The 26,482-nt window shown below is 47.1% G+C and overlaps 1 long non-coding RNA gene across 4 annotated transcripts in view; it reads right to left on the bottom strand.

Annotated features, from left to right (window-relative positions):
* LOC137335505 (uncharacterized) overlaps positions 1 to 8,134 on the bottom strand; it is an 80,793-nt gene extending 72,659 nt beyond the window's left edge. For 3 of the 4 annotated variants that reach the window (XR_010966441.1, XR_010966439.1, XR_010966440.1), the window contains exon 1: positions 7,734 to 8,134. This is a non-coding gene — a long non-coding RNA (uncharacterized lncRNA). The remainder of the gene's footprint in view (positions 1 to 7,733) is intronic. The other variant, XR_010966442.1, reaches the window with a different exon arrangement.
* Between the last annotated feature and the right edge of the window lie 18,348 nt (positions 8,135 to 26,482).

Here is a 26,482-nt window from a genome sequence, read left to right on the forward strand (position 1 = left end):
GAAGCCAGTCTTCAGCCAATTCAATTCATTCCACGTGATATCAAGAAACGGCTGAGTGCACTGGATACAGCAAAGGCTACGGGCCCCGACAACATCCCAGCTGTAGTGCTGAAGACTTGTGCTCCAGAACTAGCTGCGCCTCTAGCCAAGCCGTTCCAGTACAGCTACAACACTGGCATCTACCCGACAATGTGGAAAATTGCCCAGGTATGTCCTGTCCACAAAAAGCAGGACAAATCCAATCCGGCCAATTACCGCCCCATCAGTCTACTCTCAATCATCAGCAAAGTGATGGAAGGTGTCGTCAACAGTGCTATCAAGCGGCATTTACTCACCAATAACCTGCTCACCGATGCTCAGTTTGGGTTCCGCCAGGACCACTCGGCTCCAGACCTCATTACAGCCTTGGTCCAAACATGGACAAAAGAGCTGAATTCCAGAGGTGAGGTGAGAGTGACTGCCCTTGACATCAAGGCAGCATTTGACCGAGTGTGGCACCAAGGAGCCCTAGTAAAACTGAAGTCAATGGGAATCGGGGAAAAACTCTCCAGTGGCTGGAGTCATACCTAGCACAAAGGAAGATGGAAGTGATTGTTGGAGGCCAATCATCTCAGCCCCTGGTCATTGCTGCAGGAGTTCCTCAGGGCAGTGTCCTAGGCCCAACCATCTTCAGTTGCTTCATCAATGACCTTCCCTCCATCATAAGGTCAGAAATGGGGATGTTCGCTGATGATTGCACAGTGTTCAGTTCCATTCGCAACCCCTCAAATAATGAAGCTGTCCGAGCCCACATTCAGCAAGACCTGGACAACATCCAGGCTTGGGCTCATAAGTGGCAAGTAACATTCGTGCCAGAAAAGTGCCAGGCAATGACCATCTCCAACAAGAGAGAGTCTAACCACCTCCCCTTGACATTCAACGGCATTACCATCGCCGAATCCCCCACCATCATCATCCTGGGGGTCACCATTGACCAGAAACTTAACTGGACCAGCCATATAAATACTGTGGCTACGAGAGCAGGTCAGAGGCTGGGTATTCTGCGGTGAGTGACTCACTTCCTGACTCCCCAAAGCCTTTCCACCATCTACAAGGCACAAGTCAGGAGTGTGATGGAAAACTCTCCGCTTGCTTGGATGAGTGTAGCTCCAACAACACTCAAGAAGCTCGACACCATCCAAGATAAAGCAGCCCGCTTGATTGGTACCCCCTTCACCACCGGCGCACAGTGGCTGCAGTGTATACCATCCACAGGATGCACTGCAGCAACTCGCCAAGGCTTCTTCGACAGCACCTCCCAAACCCGCGACCTCTACCACCTAGAAGGACAAGAGCAGCAGGCACATGGGAACAACACCACCTGCACGTTCCCCTCCAAGTTACACACCACCCCAACTTGGAAATATATCGCCGTTCCTTCATCGTCACTGGGTCAAAATCCTGGAACTCCCTTCCTAACAGCACAGTGGGAGAACCGTCACCACACGGACTGCAGCGGTTCAAGAAGGCGGCTCACCACCACCTTCTCAAGGGCAATTAGGGATGGGCAATAAATGCCGGCCTCGCAGCGATGCCCACATCCCATGAACGAATTTAAAAAAAATTCCATGGTTCACATCACCCCGTCCCCCCCACCAACTCATTCTGCACTGCCAAGACTACTCCATCACATCACTCCTCACACCCACTTAAGGCTCATCCTCAACTTACCTTCACTTCCTCGCCTCCCCCATTTGTGACCCCACCACTACCACTCATCCCAATCCTGATACAATGTGATGTCTCTGTCTCATACTCACCCTCTGTTGCACTTCTTTCACGGTCAGCCTCACCCAAAGCAATGCATTCATCGGCTGACCACTTCGCCATCACTCACTCACACGTCTGCACTTTCTCCTCTTGTAGAAGAAGAGAGCGCAAAATGCAAGCGCAAGGACGAGGACTGGAGGGGGGCCACAACAAATAGTGGTATTCACAGAGGCGGAGGAGGAGGCCCTGGAGATCAGCCGCACCCTTGAGTGCCTGTCCGTCGGGGATGCCGAGACTGGCACCCCACAAACGTCTGGTGACACAACTTTAACATTCATCACACACAATATGAATTGATGTTAACAGCAACTGGCATGTTGAACATCTCAGTATGCTCATCGCAACATGACACATCTGTGATGATGCTTATTATTGCCTTCTGTTCTCTTACAGGCGTTTCAACTACCGCAGTGACGGGAGAGGGCGATACCTCAGAGTACCTGCCAGCCTCTGAGGGTGCACTGTCACATCTTAACGAGCCATCCACCAGCGCAGATACTCACACCTAATAGTCAATTATTTGGGTTGGCACCTGGTGAGTCACCACACACAAGTGAACATGAGCAGACACTGGTGGCAGGGACAGCTGTGGAGAGTCCGCACTCCTCTCCAGGCTCTGCTCAGCCTGATGGCCCTGGGGTTCAGCCTCAGAAGCAGATGCTGAACCCCAGGGCCATCCTTTAAAAGGAGAACGATTGAAGGACAGCAGCACATTTGCAAGGTATTGAACAGCTGCCAAGCACACTCTTCATAATAGCGCAGAGGATGGAGGAGTCCAACTCCTGCATTAGTGGAATGGTGGCACAGGCAAGTGAGGGAATCTCAGAGATAGTGTCACAGGGACATGAGGAACTGTCTGATATAGTGTCGCACGTAACTGTGGAAATGTCTGAGGTAGTGTCGCAGGTAACTGCAGAAATGTCTGAGATAGTGTCACAGGTAACTGCAGCCCACATTCTCCACTCACTTCAGATCAGCCATGATCTTATTGAATGGCGGAGCAGGCTCGAGGGGACGATTGGCCTACTCCTGCTCCTATTTCTTATGTTCTTATGTAAATGTCTGAGATAGTGCCGCAGGTAAGAGTAGGAATATCTGCGATGGAGAGAAGGCTAGCCTCTGTTGACCTTCAAGCATGGCTTACAAACGAGTCCATTCAGGCCCTGACAACGGCCGTTCAAACTCACAGTGAACAACGTTCTGCTGCCTTAAAGAGGCAGACAGAAACTTTACAATTGGGCTTTCAAGGCACCATTCATGTCCTCCAAACTATTCTCCAGCAGGGTGGTAGGAGTGATGTGATCCAGGAGTATGTCAAGAAATCCTCGAACCTCTCGCATTTATAAATCACAGAACAATACCTGGTGATTACAGACAGTCTTTTCAACTGCCCATTGCCAAGGCAACCAAAGTGTTCAGACAGATAGGTGTTACCTACAGGGCCACCGAATATACAAACGGCCAGAACAAAAAAAAGAGAGAGAGAGAGGCAGAAACATCCGGAAGGAAAAGACAGCAATTGACCCGTTATATTAAAAATAGATAACTTTTGTTTGCTGGTGGGGTTACGTGTAACGTGACATGAACCCAAGATCCCGGTTGAGGCCGTCCTCATGGGTGCGGAACTTGGCTATCAAGTTCCTTGTCAGGGCCGTTGTCAGGGCCTGAATGATAGCCAAGTTCCGCACCCATGAGGACGGCCTCAACCGGGATCTTGGGTTCATGTCACGCTACACGTAACCCCACCAGCGAACAAAAGTTATCTATTTTTAATATAACGGGTCAATTGCTGTCTTTTCCTTCCGGATGTTTCTGCCTCTCTCTCTGTTTTTTTTTTGTTCTGGCCGTTTGTATATTCGGTGGCCCTGTAGGTAACACCTATCTGTCTGAACACTTTGGTTGCCTTGGCAACGGGCAGTTGAAAAGACTATCTGTAATCACCAGGTATTGTTCTGTGATTTATAAATGCTGCCTCCTCTCCAGGTGGCCGAGTCTGCCTCTGCACAGGTGCAGGTGGAGCAGTCTTTGGAGGGGCCCTCATGTGCTCCAAAACCTAGAGGACGTAGGCCGAAAGCATCTAAGCAGTCCAGCCATGGACATGAGCAATCTGCTACTACCTCTGCTGCACTACGTAGAAGTAGTAGGAAGAGAAAGGCTAAGGTTTTGTGATCACGAAGGGTATGCACAAGGGTGTCCGACAGACTGTCATGTTTTTTATTTATATTTGTTTTTTTTTAAAGTCACATTAAATGTTATCGTTCTCACCATTACTGCCAAGTCTTGCCCATTCTTGACTGGTTTTTGTGATAGCGCCCTTTCATGTGCTTCATCATGACGAAACTTGATGCCACCCCGTGGGTGACTTTACAGTGGGTGCATGTGTAGTTGCAGGACTGTTTTGTGCGGGGTGGGGGGGGGGGAAGGGAGGGCTGGTGTTGGCACTGTTCTTTGCAGGTGATGTGAGGACTGGACTATTCTCACTTTCTGATCTTATGAGGACCGTTCACATGTGAGTGACTCCCTGGCCTCACGTGCAGCCAGGTGAGTCGCTGCTCTGCCCATGGATTCATCCTCCTCCTTCTCCTACCCCTCCTCCTGCTGCTCCTCAGTGTGGATGGCAGATGTGGATGCTGGATGAGGGCATGGGGCCTCATCACCCGGTCCCCCTCGCTGTTGCGTCATGTTGTCCAGGACACAACACATTACTATAATGTGACCCACTCTCGCTGGTGCATATTGAAGCGCTTCCCCAGAACGATTGAGGCACCGAAATCGAATCTTCAACAATCCTATTGCATGTTCAATTATAGACCTGGTGGCGATATGGCTGTCATTGTATCAACGCTGTTGCCCGCTGATGGGGTTCCTCAGAGGTGTCATCAGCCACATGTGCAGGGGGTATCCCTTGTCCCCAAGGAGCCAGCTCTTAAGGGTATTCGGTGCGTGGAAAAGACCTCGGATATTGGATTCCCTCAGAATGAATCGTGGCAGCTGCCAGGGAATCTGGCGCACACGTGAAGAAATCTTTTGCGGTGGTCACAAACGAGCTGAGTGTTGATGGAATGATAACCCTTTCTGTTGATGAACAGTCCTGGCTTGTGTGGAGGTGTTCGGATTGCTATATGCATGCAATTGATTACACCCTGCACCCGTGGGAAGCCAGCCACAGCGTGGAATCTGCGAAACAAACCGTCGGTGACCTGTCTTATGCACTTGTGTGCAGACGACTGAGAGACCCCGGCAATGTCACCGGTGGCACCCTGGAATGATCTGGAGGCGGAGAAGTTGAGGGCAGTGGTTACTTTAACTGCGAAGGGTAATGAGATGCTGCCAGGCCCAGCCGGGAGCAGTTTGGCATGAAGGAGGCTGCAGATGTCTGCGACCACCTGGCGACTCACTCTCAGCCTCCATATGGACTGCTCCTCAGAGAAGCCAGGAAGCTGAGCCTCGGTCTGTAGACCCTCTGATGAGGGTAGTGCCTCCTGCGACATCGTTCTCTCTGTTGTTGCCCTCTGTGCTCTTTTGCATAGGAACATAGGAACAGGAGTAGGCCATTCAGCCCCTCGTGCCTGCTCCGCCATTTGATAAGATCATGGCTGATCTATGATCTAGCTCCATATACCTGCCTTTGGCCCATGTCCCTTAATACCTTTGGTTGCCAAAAAGCTAGCTATCTCAGATTTAAAATTAGCAATTGAGCTAGTATCAATTGCCGTTTGCGGAAGAGAGTTCCAAACTTCTACCACCCTTTGTGTGTAGAAATGTTTTCTAATCTCACTCCTGAAAGGCCTGGCTCTAATTTTAAGACTGTGCCTGTGGCGCAGCACTATGTTGTGGAGCCACAAGTGGCGGAAGTGCACGCTGTGCCTGGTGAGGATGGTGATGTTGCTCGTCCTCGGATGTAGTGGTGAATGCAGGCATGGTGCCCCCCCCCCCCCTTCCTGATGATGTCTGTTTGAGGGGGTCTGAAAAGTTGGTAAATATGTGTAAACAGAGCAATTCTGAGTGGAAACCAAGAATTTTCAGTGTAAACACAAAGATCTCCCAGCCAAAAATCTGTCTGAGAGAACTGAGTGCCCTGCTGCAATAACTGACCCTTTATCCCCATCTGTCAAACAGGGATTTAAATGTCCAAATGGCTGCCGGCTGAAACCTGACAACTTCCCAATGCCGTGTTTCACACAGCACGGGAAACACATTGAGGCAGCGTTGAAATCAGCTTGCCTTCAATCTAAATTACATTTATTCATTTTTAACGACGTTAGCTAATTGATTTCGTGGTTTAAATATCGTCCCACCGGCAATTAAAACTTCCAGATTCGGGAATGGCGCGTTCACCCAGATGACTCAGGATCGTGCGTGTTCTTCGGTGTCTTGGAGTCAGGATTTCTGCCCTCTCCTTGAAAAGTCGATTTTCATTGCGCCCGGGCCCGCCCCCAACGCACCCAGACTTTTGTTTTAAAATCGAGCTCACGGTCCCAAGTGTGTAACAGACACAGCCCCGAGTGTGAGATAGAGACACGGCCCTGAGTATGTGATAGAGACACGGTCCCAAGTGTGTAACAGACACGGCCCTGAGTGCGTGATAGAGAAACAGCACCAAGTGTGCAATAGACACAGCCCCGAGTTTGTTTTAGAGACACGGCCACGAATGTGTGTTAGAGACGTGGCTCCAAGTGTGTGATAGTGACACAGCCCCAAGTGTGTGACAGACACGGCCCCGAGTGTAAGTGACATGACCCAAGTGTGTCAGACACGGCCACGAGTGTATGACAGTGACACACAGAAACATAGAAAATAGAAGCAGGAGTAGGCCATTCGGCCCTTCAAGCCTGCTCCACTATTCAATACGATCATGGCTGATCCTCTACCTCAAACCATATTCCTGCCCTCTCCCCATACCCCTTGATGCCTTTTGTGTCTAGAAATCTATCTAGGTCCTTCTTAAATATATTCAGTGACTTGGCCTCCACAGCCTTCTGTGATTGGGAATTCCACAGGTTCACCACCCTCTGAGTGAAGAAATTTCTCCTCATCTTAGTCCTAAATGTCCCACCCGTCTCCTGAGACGATGACCCCTCATTCTGGACCCCCCAGCCAGGGGAAACATCCTCCCTGCATCTAGTCTCTCTAGCCCTGTCAGAATTTTATACGTTTCAATGAGATCCCTGTTCATTCTTCTAAACTCGAGTGAATACAGGCCGAGTCGACCCAATCTCTCCTCATCCCTGCCATCCCAGGAATCAGTCTGGTGAACCTTCGCTGCACTCCCTCTATGGCAAGTATATCCTTTCTTAGGTAAGGAGACCAAAACTGCACACAATATTCCAGGTGTAGTCTCACCTAGGCCCTGTATAACTGCTATAAGACATCCTTGCTCTCCTGTACTCAAATCCTCTTGCAATGAAGGCCGACATACCATTTGCCTTCCTAACTGCTTGCTGCACCTGCATGTTTGCTTTCAGTGACTGGTGTACAAGGACACCCAGGTCCCTTTGTACATCAACATTTCCCAATCTATCACCATTTAAATAAGACTCTGCCTTTCTGTTTTTCCTTCCGAAGTGGATAACTTCACATTTATCCACATTATACTGCATTTGCCCTGTATTTGCCCACTCACTCAACTTGTCTAATTCGCCTTGACGCCTCTTTGCATCCTCCTCACAACTCACGATCCCACCTAGTTTTGTGTCGTCAGCAAACTTGGAAATATTACATTCAGTTCCCTCATCTAAATCATTGATATATATTGTGAATAGCTGGGGTCCAAGCACTGATCCCTGCGGTACCGCACTAGTCACCGCCTGCCACCCCGAAAAAGACCCATTTATTCCTACTCTCTGTTTCCTGTCTATTAACCAATTTTCAATCCATGCCAGTATATTACCCCAATCCCATGTGCTTTAATTTTGCACACTAACCTCTTATGTGGCGACCCCGAGTGTTTGACACACACGACCCCAAATGTGTGACAGTGACACGACCCCAAATGTGTGACAGTGACACGACCCCGAGTGTGTTGCAGACACTTCGTACCCACTCGCTGTGGCGGATCCATTCACACAGTCATTATCTGGCCTTCGGCTCCCGGTGACATGGTTCCTGTGAAGTTTGCTGCCGTTTGTTTTCTATCGCCGGGCCCTGTCCGCCGGGCCTCGCTCACAACCAGCTGGGACAGTCCGTGCTCAAATAGCACCCAGGGCTGCCAACCCTCCCGGACTGTCCTGGAGTCTCCAACAATTTAAGATGGATCCCAGCCTATGCCACGAGCAACCCGAGAGACCAATGATCGGGAATCGGCAACTCGGACACAAGCAGTGGGAAGCGCGCCAGCCCCGGTTGCTATAGCAACAGTGGCGCCGCCAGCAGCTGTGCGCAGGCTCGGCCGCCGCGCTCACTCGGAATTGACGGCTCGTGTCCGAATCTCGAGCCAAGCCCTCCGCGGCCGCGCGCTCACCAGTCTCCCGCGCCGAGTGAGGCGCGTGCGGGGAGAGCAGGAGGGGCAGATCCCCTTTCATGCCCCAGGGCACGGGGGGAGTCTCCGGGGAAACGGGAGGGCTGGAGATTCAAGCCGAGGTTTACGGTCACCTGGTTACAATGTTGGTGAAATCTCCGGAGGGCAGGTTCTTCACGAATTCTAATGTAGGACTGAGGGAGCGCCGCACCGTCTGAGAGTCAGTACTGAGGGTCAGTACTGTGGAAGCGCCGCACTGTCTGAGGGTCAGTACTGAGGGAGCGCCGCACTGTCGGAGGGTCAGTACTGAGGGTCAGTACTGAGGGAGCGCAGCACTGTCTGAGGGTCAGTACTGAGGGAGTGCAGCACTGTCTGAGGGTCAGTGCTGAGGGAGCGCCGCACTGTCTGAGGGTCAGTACTGAGGGAGCGCCGCACTGTCGGAGGGTCAGTACTGAGGGAGCGCAGCACTGTCTGAGGGTCAGTACTGAGGGAGTGCAGCACTGTCTGAGGGTCAGTACTGAGGGAGCGCAGCACTGTCTGAGGGTCAGTACTGAGGGAGCGCCGCACTGTCGGAGGGTCAGTGCTGAGGGAGTGCAGCACTGTCGGAGCGTCAGTACTGAGGGAGCGCCGCACTGTCGGAGGGTCAGTACTGAGGGAGTGCAGCACTGTCTGAGGGTCAGTACTGAGGGAGCGCCGCACTGTCGGAGGGTCAGTACTGAGGGAGTGCAGCACCGTCGGAGGGTCAGTACTGAGGGAGTGCAGCACCGTCTGAGGGTCAGTACTGAGGGAGCGCCGCACTGTCGGAGGGTCAGTACTGAGGGAGCGCCGCACTGTCGGAGGGTCAGTGCTGAGGGAGTGCAGCACTGTCGGAGGGTCAGTGCTGAGGGAGCGCCGCACTGTCGGAGGGTCAGTACTGAGGGAGCGCAGCACTGTCTGAGGGTCAGTGCTGAGGGAGCGCCGCACCGTCGGAGGGTCAGTACTGAGGGAGCGCAGCACCGTCTGAGGGTCAGTACTGAGGGAGCGCCGCACTGTCGGAGGGTCAGTGCTGAGGGAGTGCAGCACTGTCTGAGGGTCAGTGCTGAGGGAGCGCCGCACTGTCGGAGGGTCAGTGCTGAGGGAGCGCCGCACTGTCGGAGGGTCAGTGCTGAGGGAGCGCCGCACTGTCGGAGGGTCAGTGCTGCGGGAACGCCGCACTGTCGGAGGGTCAGTGCTGAGGGAGCGCCGCACTGTCGGAGGGTCAGTGCTGAGGGAGCGCCGCACTGTCGGAGGGTCAGTGCTGAGGGAGCGCCGCACTGTCGGAGGGTCAGTGCTGAGGGAACGCCGCTCTGTCGGAGGGGCAGTACTGCGGGAACGCCGCTCTGTCGGAGGGGCAGTACTAAGGGAACGCTGCACTATTGGAGGGGCAGTACTGAGGGAGAGCTGCACAATCAGAAGTGCCATCTTTTTGATGAGATGTTAAACTGAGGCCCGTCTGCCCTCTCAGGTGGACGTAAAAGATCCCATAGTGCTATTTGAAGAAGGGCAGGGATATTCTCCTGGTGTCCTGGCCAATGTTTATCCCTCAACCAACATCACTAAAACACATGATCTGGTCATCATCACATTGCTGTTTATGGGAGCTTGCTGTGCACAAATTGGTCGCCGCGTTTCCTACATTACAACAGTGACTACACTTCAAAAGTGCTTCATTGGCTGTGAAATGCTTTGGGACATCCTGAGGTCGTGAAAGGCACTAAATAAATGCAAGTTCTTTCTAATGTTGTCTTCATGAGTGGTTAGTGGCCAGACTGTCTCCTTTCAATCGATTGTAACATTACAATTGACAAAATGCATATAAACAAATGAATTTGACCCTCAAATGAGTCTGGTTGAAAGTTAGATCGCTGGTGTTAGTAACAGCAAAGCATGAAATTGAGTTACATCGAGTCTACAGCATAGAAACAGGCCACTCGGCCCAATTGTTCTGTGCCGGTATTTATGCTCCACATAAGCTTCCTCCCTCCCTACTCCATCTAACCCTATCAGCATATCTGTCTATTTCTTTCTCCCTCGTGTGCTTATCTAGCTTTCCCTTAAATGCATCTATACTATTTATCTCAACTACTCCTTGTGCTAGCAAGTTCTACATTCTTACCACTGTAGGTAAAGCAGTTTCTCCTGAATTCCCCTATTGGATTTATTAGTGACGATCTTATATTTATGATCTCTGGTTTTGGACTCCCCCCCACAAGTGGAAATATTTTCCCGCTGTCTACTCTATCAAACTCTTTCATTATCTTGAAGACCTCTATCAGGTCACACCTCAGCCTTCTCTTTTCTAAAGAAAAGAGCCTCAACCTGTTCAGCCTTTCCTGGTAAGTATATCGTCTCAGTTCTAGTATCATCCTTGTGAATCATTTTTGCACCTTCTCCAATGCCTCTATCCATTTTATAATATGGAGAACAGAACTGTGCACAGTACGCCAAGTGTGGTCTAACCAAGGTTCTATACAAGTTTAACATAACTTCTCTACTTCTGAATTCCATACCTTTAGAAATGAACCCGAGTGTTTGATTTGCTTTTTTATGGCTTTATTAATCTGTGTCACTACTTTAAGTGATTTGTGTATCTGTACCCCCGGATCCCTTTGCTCCTCTACCCCATTTAGATCTTTCTTACCCAAGCAATATGTGGCCTCCTTATTCTTCCTGCCAAAATGTACCACCTCACACTTATCTATATTTAAATTCATTTGCCAATTACACGCCCATGCTGCAAGTTTATTAATGACTTCTTGCATTTTGGCGCATTCTTCCTTTGTATTAACTACACTCCCAATTTGGAGTCGTCCACAAATTTTGAAATTGTATTTTCGATTCCCGAGTCCAAATTGTTAATGTAAATTGTGAACAACAGTGGTCCCAGCACCGATCCCTGTGGAACTCCACTTCCCACCTTTTGCCAGTCTGAATAACTACCTTTAACCCCTACTCTCTGTTTTGTGTTTTGTAGCCAGCTTGCTATCCATTCTGCTACCTGTCCCCTGACTCCACATGTTCGGACCTTAGTCATGAGTCTATAATGTGGTACCTTATTGAAGGCCTTTTGAAAATCCAAATGTATTACATCTACTGCATTACCCTTGTCTACCCTTTCTGTTACTTCTTCAAAGAATTCAATAAGATTGGTCAAGCATAACTTTCCCTTCTGAAATCCATGCTGACTACTCTTTATTTTCTTTTTCCAGATTATCTTTCCTACCACTGACGTTAAGCTAACTGGTCTATAGTTCCTTGGACTTATTCTATCTCCCTTTTTAAATATAGGAATAACATTAGCTGTCCGCCAGTCCTCTGGCACTATTCCCTTTTCTAATGAATTGTTATATATATGCAGTTGTGCTTCTGCTATCTCTTCCCTAACTTCTTCTAATATCCTTGGATGCAATCTATCCGGACCAGGGGCTTTATCCTCTCTAAGTTTGATTAGTTTATCTATTATCTTCCCCCTTTCTATCTTAAATCTTTTTATATCTTTATTGATATCTTCTAATATCCTGCCCACCTTGTTAGTCTCCCTGGTAAATACTGAGGCAAAGTAACTATTCAATATTTCTGCCATTTCACTGTCTTACCTGAGAGTTTATCTTGTGCATCCCTTAGTGGCCCTATCCCTATCCTGTTTTTTCTTTTGTTATTTGTCTATAGAATACTTTATTATTTCTTTTTATATTCCTTGATAATTTAATCTCTTTGCTTTCCTAATTTTTTTTACTTCTTTCCTAACCTCTTCATATTCCCTTTTGTCATCCTCTCCTTTATTGTCTATGTACTTAGAGTATGCCATTTTCTTTAGTTACAATGTTACTCTTATCTCTTTAGTCATGCATGGTGTTTCATTATTGGCTGATTTGTTCTTGGTTTTTAGAGGAATATATTTCTCCTGAACTCTATTGATCACCGTTTTAAATATTTCCCACTGCTGTTCTATCTCCTTATCTGTCAAAAGTTTCTTTTCCAGTTTACCTTCCCTAGTTCCATTCTCATCCCCTCAAAGTTAGCTTTTTTCCAATCCATTACTTTGGTCTTTGTCTTACGTCTTTCTCGATCATTATTTTAAACCTTATTATGTTATGATCGCTATTGCCTAGATGTTCCCCTATGCTTACTTCTCTTACCTGCTCTGGTTCATTTCCCATTATTAGATCCACCAGTGATTCCTCTCTTGTTGGGCTTCTCACATACAGGGTGAGAAAGGAGTCCTGCACACACTGTAAAAACTCCATTCCCTTTTCCCCTTTCCCTACCTCTTGTTGCCAGTTTATTTGGGGCAATTTATGGGTACGGTAGCATAGTGGTTATGTTTCTGGACTAGTACTCCAGAGACCTGGACTAATAATCCAGACTCATGAATTCAAATCCTGCCACAGCAGCTGGGGAATTTAAATTCAATTAATTAAATTTTAAAAATCTGGAATAAAAAAACATTAGTATCAGTAATGATGGCCATGAAACTACTGGATTGTCGTAAAAACCCATCTGATTCACTAATGTCCTTTAGGGAAGGAAATCTGCCGTCCTTACCCGGTCTGGCCTATATGTGACTCCAGACCCACAGCAATGATTGATCCTTAATCGCCTTCTGAAATGGCTTAGCAAGCCACTCAGTTGTACAATCTTGCTACAAAAAGTCATAATAAGAATAAAACCGGACGGACCACCTGACATCGGACCTCTAGGCACCTGACAAGACAAAGGCAAACCAAGCCCAGTCCTCCTCACTAACATCTGGGGATTTGTGCCAAAATTGAGAGAGCTGTCCCACAGACTAGTCAAGCAACAGCCTGACGGAGCCATACTCTCAGAATCATACCTTTCAGCCAACGTCCCAAATTCTTCCATCACCATCCCTGGGTATGTCCTGTCCCACCGGCAGGACAGACCAACCAAAAGTGGCAGTACAGTGATATACAGTCAGGAGGGAGAGGCCCTGGGAGTCCTCAACATTGACTCTGGACCCCATGAAATCTCATGGCATCAGGTCAAACATGGGCAAGGAAACCTCCTGCTGATTACCACCTACCGTCCTCCTTCAGCTGATGAATCAGTCTTCCTCCATATTGAGCACCGCTTGGAGGAAGCACTGAGGGTAGCAAGGGCACAGAATGTACTCTGGGTGGGGGACTTCAATGTCCATCACCAAGAGTGGCTCAGTAGCACCACAACTGACCGAGCTGGCCGAGTCCTGAAGGACATAGCTGCCAGACTGGGCATGCGGCAGGTGGTGAGCGAACCAACAAAAGGGAAAAACCTACTTGACCTCGTCCTCACCAATCTACCTGTCGCAGATGCATCTGTCCATGACAGTATTGGTAGGAGTGACCACCGCATAGTCCTTGTGGAGATGAATTCCTGTCTTCATACTGAGGACACCATCCAACGTGTTGTGTGGCACTACCATCGTGCTAAATGGGATAGATTCAGAACAGATCTAGCAGCTCAAAACTGGGCATCCATGAGGTGCTGTGGGCCATCAGCAGCAGCAGAATTGTATTCCAGCACAATCTGTAACCTCATGGCCCAGCATATTGCTCACTCCACCATTACTAACAAGCCAGGGGATCAACCCTGGTTCAACGAGGAGTGTAGAAGAGCACGCCAAGAGCAGCACCAGGCGTACCTAAAAATGAGGTGCCAACCTGGTGAAGCTACAATACAGGACTACATGCATGATACACGGCAACATGCTATAGACAGAGCTAAGTGATTCCACAACCAACAGATCAGATCAAAGCTCTGCAGTCCTGCCACATCCAGTTGTGAATGGTGGTGGACAATTAAACAACTAACGAGAGGAAGAGGGTCCGTGAACATCCCCATCCTCAATGATGGCAGAGTCCAGCACGTGAGTGCAAAAGACAAGGCGTTTGCAACCATCTTCAGCTAGAAGTGCTGAGTAGATGATCCATCTCGGCCTCCTCCCAATATCCCCACCGTCACAGATACCAGGCTTCAGCCAACTCGATTCACTCCACGTGATATCAAGAAATGGCTGAGTGCACTGGATGTAACAAAGGCTATGGGCCCTGACAACATCCCGGCTGTAGTGCTGAAGACTTGTGCTCCAGAACTAGCCGCGCCTCTAGCCAAGCTGTTCCAGTACAGCTACAACACTGGCATCTACCCGACAATGGAAAATTGCCCAGGTATGTCCTGTCCACAAAAAGCAAGACAAATCCAATCCAGCCAATTACAGCCCCATCAGTCTACTCTCAATCATCAGCAAAGTGATGGAAGATGTCGTCGACAGTGCGATCAAGCGGCACTTAATCACCAATCAACATCCTGGAAGGTCACCATTGACCAGAAACTTAACTGGACCAGCCACATAAATACTGTGGCTACAAGAGCAGGTCAGAGGCTGGGTATTCTGCGTCGAGTGACTCACCTCCTGACTTCCCAAAGCCTTTCCACCATCTACAAGACACAAGTCAGGACTGTGATGGAATACTCTCCACTTGCCTGGATGAGTGCAGCTCCAACAACACTCAAGAAGATTGACACCATCCAGGACAAAGCAGCCCGCTTGATTGGTACCCCATCCACCACCCTAAACATTCACTCCCTTCACCACCGGCGCACCATGGCTGCAGTGCGTACCATCTACAGGATGAACTGCAGAAACTCGCCAAGGCTTCTTCGACAGCACCTCCCAAACCCGCGACCTCTACCACCTGGAAGGACAAGGGCAGCAGGTACATGGGAACAACACCACCTGCACATTCCCCTCCAAGTCACACACCATCCTTCATTGTCGCTGGGTCAAAATCCTGGAACTCCCTACCTAACAGCACAGTGGGAGAACCTTCACCACACGGACTGCAGCGGTTCAAGAGGGCGGCTCACCACCACCTTCTCAATGGCAATTAGGGATGGGCAATAAATGCTGGCTTTGCCAGCAACGCCCACATCCATGAATGAATAAAAAAGTTGAAATCTCCCATGATTATTATTCAATGTTTTTTACTCATTACATGGATTTGTCGACATATTTCTCCCTCCACTGCCCTTCCACTATAAGGTGGTCTGTGGACTATCCCTATTAATGTTATCGATCCCTTCGTATCCTTTGTTTCAATCCATATGGATTCTGTTTCTATCTCAATGTTACTTATGTCCCTTTTTCCTATTGCCATTATGTTGTCTCTAATTAGTACAGCTACCCCACCCCCCCTTCCTTCCCCATCCATTCTAAACATATTATATCCTGCAATATTTAACTGCCAGTCCTGTTCTTTATGTAGCCATGTTTCAGTTATTCCTATTATATCTGGCTCCTTATTACAAATTATTGCCTCCAGTTCCTCCGTTTTGTTTCAGATTCTGTGCATATTACTGCATAGGCAATTTAATTTGTTTTTAATAATTGTTCCCCTCACTTTTTTTTTACCAGTCATTTTGCACTTATGTTCTATAACTGTATTTGTTCTCTGACTGTTTATGTTACTCTTATTCCTTTCCTTGGTCTGACCTTTACTCTCATTTCCTATTTCTTTTATCTTTAGACTTATGTTATTTTCACCAGACCCATCCCCCCATCTTACTAGTTTAAAGTCCTATTGACAGCCCTATTTAGTGTGTTTACTGGTGTAATATCTTTCAAATCAAATGTCCTTAAAGCCATCAGGAGACACGATGAAACCTCCAGGAATACGTGCAACCAGAGTTGGCAACCCTACCAGGACACAACTTCACCAATTCCAACAGCGCCATTACGGAAAGTCACACGATAAACAACCACTGGCTCACTGCCAGGGGAAGTTAGTCAATAACACTGATGAGAAAGTAGATTAATGACATACTTTTTAAAATGGATTGCTCTCATTTTATAGGACTTACAGTACATATAGTTTGAATGAAACCCAACAAGATTCTTTTTCCTTTAGGCCATACATTTTTAAACAAATACTAACACATTCAGGGCTTTGTGATCTGTCATTGTTATAGAAAGCTTCTGGGATTACTCATTAAATAAGCATCTCCTGGTTATTGGTGCTCAGTTCAATGCCAAGAGTATGTGCTGCAAACAGTCCAATGCCCGTTCTTTCACTGGCCTCTCCTGACGGTGCTACTAACCAACAGAACTGGTGGTGCAGTGCCAACAAAGCATAGACAGTAGCTTCATCCCTATCCCCCTGCGCCTACCCAACCCCCACCCACCAGATTTCTCCCCACCTCTCCTGAAAGTGCCAACTCATGTTGGGTACAATTCTTTAGCTACTCGATATTACTCCCAACTTGCCATGGAGCATAGACATGTCAATCAAGGCCAATCTTGTCCTTGCTCGGCTTCCACACACCAACAATCTCCTGCAGCACGAGGTCCTGGATGGCGATCAGGAACGGGAAGACTGGCTGATTTCTTCACTCCCTAACCCAAGGTACTAAGGCCAATTTTAGCAGCCGCCTAGAGCTGCCTTAGTCAGCACAGACCAGATAGACAATCTGGAATATTCCTAGCCGTTACGCTTCAGCAGAAAGTGCTTGCATTTATAAAGCACCTTTTGCGACATCCCAAAGCACTTTACAGCCAATGATTTATTTTTGAATACAGTGTAGTCACTGTTATAATGTAGGGGAACACAGCAGCCAATTTACACACAGCAAGGTTCCAGATGGTCTGTTTTTGGTGGTGTTGGGTGAGCGATAAACGTTGGCCATTTAGACCAATCAGGTTGACACTCCAGTAACACTCCTGCCTCAGTGACAACATTTACAACAGTGACAACATTTCAAAAATACTTCACTGGCTGTGAAGTGCTTTGGGACATCCTGAGGTTGTGAAAGATGCTGTATATCCCTCCATGGCTTTGCCCCTCCCCATCCCTGTAACCTCCTTCAGCCTTACAACCCTCTGCGCTCCTACAATTCTGGTCTCTTGCGCATCCCCAATTTTAATCGCTCCACCATCAGCAGCCATGCCTTCAGCTGCCTAGGCCATAAGCTGTGGAATTGCCTTTCTAAACAGCCAGTCTTCCCTCCCTAAACCTCTCTGCCTCGCTACCTCTTGCTCCTCCTTTAAGATGGTCCTTAAAACCTACCTACCTGCAAGTTCCAATCCAATTAAAAGAATTCTAAAATGAGAACAACAACAACAGCTTGCATTTATATAGCACCTTTAACATAGTAAGATGTCCCAATGCGCTTCAAAGCAATTATCAAATAAAATTTGACACCGAGCCGCATAAGGAGATATTAGGACACGTGACCAAAAACGTAATCAAAGAGGTGGGTTTTAAGGAGAATCTAAAAGGAGGAGAGAGAGGCAGAGAGGTTTAGTTGGGGAATTCCAGAGCTTAGGGTTTAGGCAGCTGAAGGCACGGCCACCAATGGTGGAGCAATTAAAATCGGGGATGCACAAGAAAGCAGAATTGGAGGAACGCAAGGATCTCGGAGGGTTGTGGGGCTGGAGGAGGTTACAGAGATAGGGAAGGGCGAGGCCATGGAGGGATTTGAAAACAAGGATGAGAATTTTAAAATCAAGGCGTTCCCGGACCGGGAGCCAATGTAGGTCAGCGAACACAGGGGTGATGGGAGAACAGGACTTGGCGCGAGTTAGGATACGGGCAGCAGAGTTTTGGATGAGCTGAAGTTTACGGAAGGTGGAAGATGGGAGGCCGGCCAAGAGAGCATTGGAATAGTCGAGTCTAGAGGTAACAAAGGCATGGATGAGGGTTTCAGCAGCAGATGAACTGAGGCAGAGGTGGAGACAGGCGATACTAAGGAGGTAGAAGTAGGCAGTCTTGGTGATGGAGAGGATATGTGGTCAGAAGCTCACCTCAGAATCAAATAGGATGCCAAGGTTGTGAACGGTCTGGTTCAGCTTCAGACAGTGGCCAGGGAGAGGGATGGAGTCGGTGGCTAGGGAATGGAGTTTGTGAAAGAGTCCGAAGACAATATTTAGTCGGAGGAAATTTTTGCTCATTCAGTCGGACAAGTAGTGTGACAAATCAGAGACAGTGGAGGGGTCGAGGGAGGTGGTAGAGAGCTAAGCTGGATGTCATCAGAGTACATGTGAAATCTGATGTGTTTTCGGATGATGTCGCCGAGGGACAGCATGTAGATGAGGGGGGTGCGAAGGATAAACCCTTGGGGTACACCCGAGGTAACGGTGCGGGAGCGGGAAGAGAAGCCATTGCAGGTGATTCTCTGGCTATGACTGGATCGATAGGAATGGAGCAAGGCAAGAGCAGTCCTACCCAGCTGGATGACGGAGGAGAGGTGTTGGAGAAGGGTGTAATCCTTACTTTCCCCTACCCACTGGAAGGAGCTGAGAGGAAATTTGAAAATCAAAGAAGGCTGCCCAAGCATCACACAAAAAGTCAGAGGAACCAGGCACAATGTTGCACATCTCCCAGGCAGGTCTAAACGCAGCTTGCGGGGTCCGGGATGATCGGCAGTCACAGTGGCATACCTAATTTGAGTGCATGGTCTTCATGAGTGAGTGCAGTGCTCACGTCTAAGGGGATCTAATCTGGGGAAGGGAGATATGTCACATTACAGGATTTCTGACAATGCCGTCATGACGAGACCTTGGTACGATATGTTAAAAATGCTACTATTGATTAAACTGAGCTATCAAGGAGTTAAAATCGCTGCACAGCAGGGCTAGAGACGTGGATTAAGATTCAGATGGGGTGTCTGAATCAGCATGCCTCAGACAATGAAGGCTAGTTTGAGGTGACTCAATTCATTTGAGTTCAGCAGGGGTACTTGCCAGGGTCATCTGGTGAGATTTTGCTTCCTGGGATTCAGAATTAACAAAGAGAGAAAATCCCATATTCCTGGTCAGTCAGACCTAACAAAGGCTGTGAGAAGGTATGTCCAGGTCTGAGCTTGGAATTAAGGTATAACCGGTCAGTTTTCCCTACTAGAAGCTGACCCAAAATGCCATAAAACAAGAAGTGAATATTCCATGTCACATACCTTTGCTGTTACAGGAAGGATTGTAGGAGAAGTTTTTAAAAGTCTGGAATTGCTTCACTTATTCAGTCTTTTGTATACTGCAAAATAAACCAACTTCGCGATTGGGCATCAACTTTGTCTCACCAGAGTGTTCATCAGTACTGCCAATCCAAAGATCGGAGAGGAACACGTGGGGTCATGTGCGTGTTTACTGTATCCAGTCTGTACGTCAAAGGGACAGAGTTACATCCCCCGGGTTATACTATCATACAAGTAGATACTGGGCCTCGTGAGTCGTCTCTGAAACGTAGCAGACATGTGACCCGATTACTGGAGTGACCGACATCACTGAATCCGAGCAGGTAACCACTGCTCTGAATTTGTAACAATTAAAGATCACCTTGTTAGTTTCCCTGGTAAATACTGACGTGAAGTAATTATTCAATATTTCTCCCATTTCACTGTCATTACCTGGGAGTTTATCTTGTGCATCCCTTAGTGGCCCTATCCCTATCCTGATTTTTCTTTTGTTAATTATGTGTCTGTAGAATACTTTACTATTTTGTTTAATATTCTTTGATAATTTAGTTTCGTAGTTTCTTTTTTGCTTTCCCAACTTTTTTTGACTTCTTTCCTAACCTCTTCATATTTCCTTTTGTCATGCTCTCCTTTATTGTCTATGTGCTTAGTGTATGTCTTTTTCTTTAGTTTCAGTTTTACCCTATCCCTTTATTCATCCATAGTGTTTCATTATTGGCTACTTTGTTCTTGTTTTTTAGAGGAATATATTTCTCCTGAACTCTATCGATCACCGTTTTAAATATTTCCCACTGCTGTCTATCTCTTTTTCAAAATATTTTCCAAGTTTCCTTCCCTAGTTCCATTCTCAATTAACTTTTTCCAATCTATTACTTTGGTCTTTGTCTTACTTATAGCTTTCTCAATCATTAGTTTAAACTTTATTATGTTATGATCACTATTGTCTTGTTGTTCCCCCACACTTATTGATCCAGCAGTGGGCCCTCTCTTGTTGGGCTTCTCACATACTGGGTAAGAAAGGAGTCCTGTACACTGAAAACTCCATTCCCTTTTCCCTACATCTACTTGCCAGTTTATTTGTGGATAGTTGAAATCTCCCATGATTATTATTCAATGTTTTTTTTACTCATTTCATAGATTTGTCTACATATTTCATTCTCACTTCCCTTCCACTATTAGGTGGTCTGTAGAATATCCTTATTAACATGATCAATCCCTTCTTATCCTTTGTCTCAATCCATATGGATTCTGCTTCTATATTAATGAAGAGCTCTTATTGGAGCTCATGGACTTCTTTGTCACTAAGATTGAGACCATCCATTCAGCTGCCTCTGCCACTTCCCTCCTTTCCCCTAAGGATCCCCCCTGCCCTAGCCCTGAACAGCATCTTTCTCTAGTTTCTCTCCTATCTCTCCTCATGACCTCTCCGAGCTCATCTTGACACGAGACCCACCTCCTGCTCCCTCGACCCTATTCCCACCAAACTGCTGACCGCCCAACTTCCCTTCCTGGCCCCCATGTTAGCTGATATTGTTAACGGTTCCATCTCCTCAGGTATTGTCCCCCTACCTTTCAAATTTGCTGTCATTACCCCCCTCCTCAGAAAACTAACCCTTGACCCATCTGTCCTTGCAACTACCACCCCATCTCCAACCTCCCTTTCCTCTCCAAAGCCCTAGAACGTGTTATCACCTCCCAAGTCCATGCCCATCTTTCCCTCAACTCCATGTTTGAATCCCTCCAATCAGGTTTCTGCTCCTGCTACAGAACTGAAACGGGCCTTATCAAAGTCACAAATGACATCCTATGTGACTGTGATTGTGGTAAACTCTCCCTCTTCATCCTTCTCGACCTGTCTGTAGCCTTTGACACGGTTGACCGCACCATCCTCCTCCAACGCCTCTCCTTCGTCGTCCAGTTGGGTGGGACTGCGCTCGCCTGGTTCCATTCTTATCTAACCAGTCGAAGCCAGAAAATCACCTGCAATGGCTTCTCTTCTCACCCCGCATCGTTACCTCTGGTGTCCTCCAAGGATCTATCCTTGGCTCCTCCTATTTCTCATATACATGCTGCCCCTCAGCGACATCATCCGAAAACACGACGTCAGGTTCCACATGTACGCTGACGACACCCAGCTCTACCTCACCACCACCTCCCTCGACCCCTCCACTGTCTCTCATTTGTCACGCTGATTGTCCAACATCCAGTACTGGAATTTCCTCTGACTAAATATTGGGAAGACTGAAGCCATTGCCTTCGGCCCCCACCACAATCTCCGTTCCCTAGCCACGACTGTATCCCTCTCCTTGGCCACTGAAACTGAATCATACCGTTTGCAACCTTGGCGTCCTATTTTACTCTGAGCTGATTTTCTGACCACATATCCCCTCCATCACCAAGACCGCCTACTTCCACCTACGTAACGTCGCCCGTCTCTGCCCTTGCCTCAGGTCATCTGTTGCTGAAACCCTCATCCTTGCCTTTGTTACCTCTAGACTCGACTGTTCGAATGCTCTCCTGGTCGGCCTCCCATCTTCCACCCTCCATAAACTTATAGAATCATAGGATGGTTACAGCACAGAAGGAGGCAATTCGGCCCATCGAGCCCGTGCTGGCTCTTGTAACAGCAATCCAGTTAGTCCTATTCCCCAGCTATTTTCCCTGTAGCCCTGCAAAATTTTTCCCTTCAAGTATTTATCTAATTCCTTTTTAAAAGCCACAGTAGAATCTGCTTCCACCACTCTTTCAGGCAGCACATTCCAGATCATAACAACTTGATGCATAAAAAAGTTTTTCCCCATGTCGCCTTTGGTTCTTTTGCCAATCGTCCTAAATCTATGTCATCTGTTTCTTGACCCTTCTGCCAATGGGAACAATTTCTCTTTATTTACTTTATCTAAACCCTTCATGATTTTGAACACTTCAATCAAATCTCCTCTCAACCTTCTCTGTTCTAAGGAGAATAACCCCAGCTTCTCCAGTCTATCCAAGTAACTGAAGTCCCTCACCCTGGAACCATTCTAGTAAATCTTTTCTGCACCCTCTCTAAGGCCTTCACATCCTTCCTAAAGTGTGGTGCCCAGAATTGGACACAATACTCCAGTTGCGGCCGAACCAGTGTTTTATAAAGGTTCAACATAACTTCCTTCCTTTTGTACTCTATGCCTCTATTTATAAATTGTAAACAATTTTACAACACCAAGTTATAGTCCAGCAATTTTATTTTAAATTCACAAGCTTTCGGAGACTTCCTCCTTCCTCAGGTAAATGTTCAGGAGCTCCTTGAAGCCTACGCATTTATACATATAGAACAATACATGGTGTTTACAGACTGCCCCTGCAACTGCCCGTTGCCAAGGCAATCACCGTGTTCAGACAGAGAGGTGTCACCTGCAGAACCCCCGGATTCTATTTATAAAGCCCAGGATCCGTTTTGCTTTTTTAACCACTTTCTCAACCTATCCTGCCACCTTCAAAGATTTGTGCACATATACCCCCAGGTCTCTCTGTTCCTGCACCCCTTTAGAACTGTACTATTTAATTTATATTGCCTCTCCTCGTTCTTCCTGCCAAAATGTATCACTGCACACTTCTCTGCGTTAAATTTCATCTGCCATGTGTCCAGCCATTCCACCAGCCTGACTGCGTCCTCCTGAAGTCTATCACTATCCTCCTCACTGTTCACTACACTTCCAAGTTTTGTGTCATCTGCAAATTTTGAAATTGTGCCCTGTACACCCAAGTCCAAGTCATTAATATATATCAAAAAAAGCAGTGGTCTGAGTACCGACCCCTGGGGAACACCACTGTACACCTCCCTCCAGTCCAAAAAACAACTGTTCATCACTACTCTCTGTTTCCTGTCACTTAGCCAATTTTGTATCCATGCTGCCACTACACCTTTTATTCCATGGGCTTCAATTTTGCTGACAAGCCTATTACTTTATCACTTTATCAAACGCCTTTTGAAAGTCCAAATACACAACATCAACTGCATTTCCCTCATCCACCCTCTCTGTTACCTCATCAAAAAACTCAATCAAGTTAGTTAAACACGATTTGCCTGTAACAAATCCGTGCTGGCTTTCTTTTATTTATCCATACTTGTCCCAGATTATCGTTTCTAAAGGTTTCCCCACCACCGAGGTTAAACTGACTGGACTGTAGTTGCCGGGTTTACCCTTACAGCCTTTTTTGAACAAGGGTGTAACGTTAGCAATTCTCCAGTCCTCTGGCACCATCTCCATATCTAAGGAGGATTAGATTTCCACCCTTACTTCCCTCAACAACCTAGGATGCATCCCATCCGGACCGAGTGACTTATCTACTTTAAGTACAGCTAGCCTTTCTAGTAACTCCTCATTTTAGCCCATCCAGTATCTCAACTACCTCCTCTTTTATTATGACTTTGGCAGCATCTTCTTCCTTGGTAAAGACAGATTCAAAGTACTCATTTAGTCCCTCAGCTGTGCTCTCTGCCTCCATAAGTAGGTCTCCTTTTTGGTCCCTAATCGGCCCCACCCCTCCTCTTATTACCCATTTACTGTTTACATGCCTGTTGGATTCCCTTTTATGTTAGCTGCCAGTCTATTTTCATACACTCTCTTTGCCCCTCTTATTTCCTTTTTCACTTCTCCTGTGTACTTTCTATATTCAACTTGGTTCTCACTTGTATTATCAACCTGACATCTGTCATATGTCCCTTTTTTCTGCTTCATTTTACTCACTATTTCTTTTGTCATCCAGGGAGCTTCTGGCTTTAGTTGCCCTACCTTTTTCCTTCATGGGAATGTAGCTAGACTGTGCCAGAACCATCTCCTTTTTAAAGGCTGCCCATTGTTTGATTACAGTTTTGCCTGCCAATCTTTGATTCCAATTTACCCTGGCCAGATCTGTTCAAAACCTACTGAAATTGGCCCTCCTCCGATTAAGTATTTTTACTCTCAATTTCCCCTTGACCTTTTCCATAACTAATCTAAACCTTATGATACTATGATCATTGTTCCCTAAATGTTCCCCCACTGACACTTGCTTCACTTGACCCACCTCATTCCCCAGAACCAGATCCAGCAATTCCTCCTTTCCTGGGCCGGAAACATACTGATCAAGAAAGTTCTCCTGAACACACTTCGGAAATTCCTCCCCCTCTTTGCCCTTTACACTATTACTATCTCAGTCTATATTAGGATCATTGACATCCCCCATTATCACTACTCTATAGTTCTTGCACCTCTCTGTAATTTCCCTGCAAATTTGCTCCTCTATATCCTTCCCACTAGTTGGTGGCCTATAGAATACACTCAGTAGTGCAATGGTGCCTCTATTGTGACTTAACTCTAAACAAATAGATTCTGTCCTTGACCCCTCCAGGACGTCCTCTCTCTCCAGCACTACAATATTCTCCTTAATCAATACTTCCGCCCCCCCCCCACCTCCTTTTTCTCCTTCCCTATCTTTTCTGAACACATTGTATTCAGGAATATTTAGTTCCCAATCCTGCCCTTTTTTGAGCCAGGTCTCCGTTATCGCCACTACATCATATTCCCATGTGGCTATTTGCACCTGCAGCTTACCAACCTTATTTACCACGCTTTGTGCGTTTACACACATGCACTCTAAACCTATCTTAGACCTTCTCGTATTCTCTTTTAGTCAAATAACGCACTATTTCTTACTCTAGCGCTATCTGTCTCTCCCAATCCTTTGTGCACCTTGTTTCTCCTTTCTACTGCTATATCCTGGTGCCCATTGAGCTCATCCAAAACTCTGCTGCCCGTATCCTAACTCGCACAGTCCCGTTCACCCATCACCCCATCACCCCTGTGCTCGACGACCTACATTGGTTCCCGGTCCAGGAACGCCCAATTTTAAAATTCTCATCCTTTCTTTCAAATCCCTCCATGGCCTCGCCCCTCCCTACCTCTGTAACCTCCTCCAGCCCCACAACCCTCCACGACCTCTGTGTTCCTCCAGTTATGGTCTTTTGTACATCCTCAATTTTAATCGCTCCACCATTGGTGGCCATACCTTCAGCTGCGTAGGCCCTAAGCTCTGGAATTCCCTACTTAAACCTCGCCGCTTCTCTACCTCTCTCTCCTCCTTTAAGACGCTCCTTAAAACCCACCTCTTTGACCAAGCTGTCCTAATGACTCGGTGTCAAATTTTGTTTGATTATTGCTCCTGTGAAGTGTCTTGGGACGTTTCACTATGTTAAAGACGCTATATAAATGCATGTTGTTGTTGTTGTTGTTGTGATGTCGCGTATGTCCCTTTTTTCTATTGCCATTATGTTGTCTCTAATTAGTGCAGCTACCCCCCCCCCCCCCACTCTCCTTTCCCATCCTTTCTAAATACATTATACTCTGGAATATTTAACTGCCAGTCCTGTTCCTTATGTAACCATGTTTCAGTTATCCCTACTACATCCGGCTCCTTGCTACAAATGATTGCCTCGAGTTCCCCCGTTTTGTTTCAGATTCTGTGCACATTGCAGTACAGGCAATTTAATTTGTTTTTAATAACTGTTCCCCTCACTATATTTTTAACAGTTATTTTGCACTTGTGTTCTATAACTGTACATGTTCCCTAATCATTTGCTACCCTTATTCCTTACCTTGGTCTGACCTTTACTCTCATTTCCTATTTCTTTTATCTTCAGACTGATGTTATTATCACCAGATCCCTCCCCCCATCTTACTAGTTTAAAGTCCTATCCACAACCCTATTTATCCTTTCCACTCGGACTCTGGTCCCATTCCGGTTCAGGTGGAGCCCGTCCCAGCGGTACAGCTCCTTCCTGTCCCTGTACTGGTGCCAGTGTCCCATGAAATGGAACCCCTCCTTTCCACACCAGTCTTTCAGCCACACGTTCACTGTCCTCATCTGTTTATCCCTATGCCAATTAGTATGTGGCTCGGGTAGTAATCCCGAGATTACCACCCTTGAGATTCTGTTTTTTTAATTTAGTTCCTAACTTCTGATATTCCCTTAGCAGGACCTCCTCCCTTTTCTTCCCTATGTCACTAGTCCCAACATGGACCATGACAACTGAATCTTCCCTCTCCTTTTCCAAGTTCCTCTCCAATTGCTCCGAGATATCCTTTAGCCTTGCACCAGGTAGGCAACAAACCGTTCTGGACTCACGGTCATGGCTGCAGAGGACGCTATCTATCCCCTAATTATCGAATCCCCTATAACTACAACCTTTCTATTCTGCTCCTCCCCCCCTTATAA

Source organism: Heptranchias perlo, chromosome 19, assembly GCF_035084215.1.
Source record: "Heptranchias perlo isolate sHepPer1 chromosome 19, sHepPer1.hap1, whole genome shotgun sequence".
In the NCBI taxonomy this organism is placed as follows: Eukaryota; Metazoa; Chordata; class Chondrichthyes; order Hexanchiformes; family Hexanchidae; genus Heptranchias; species Heptranchias perlo.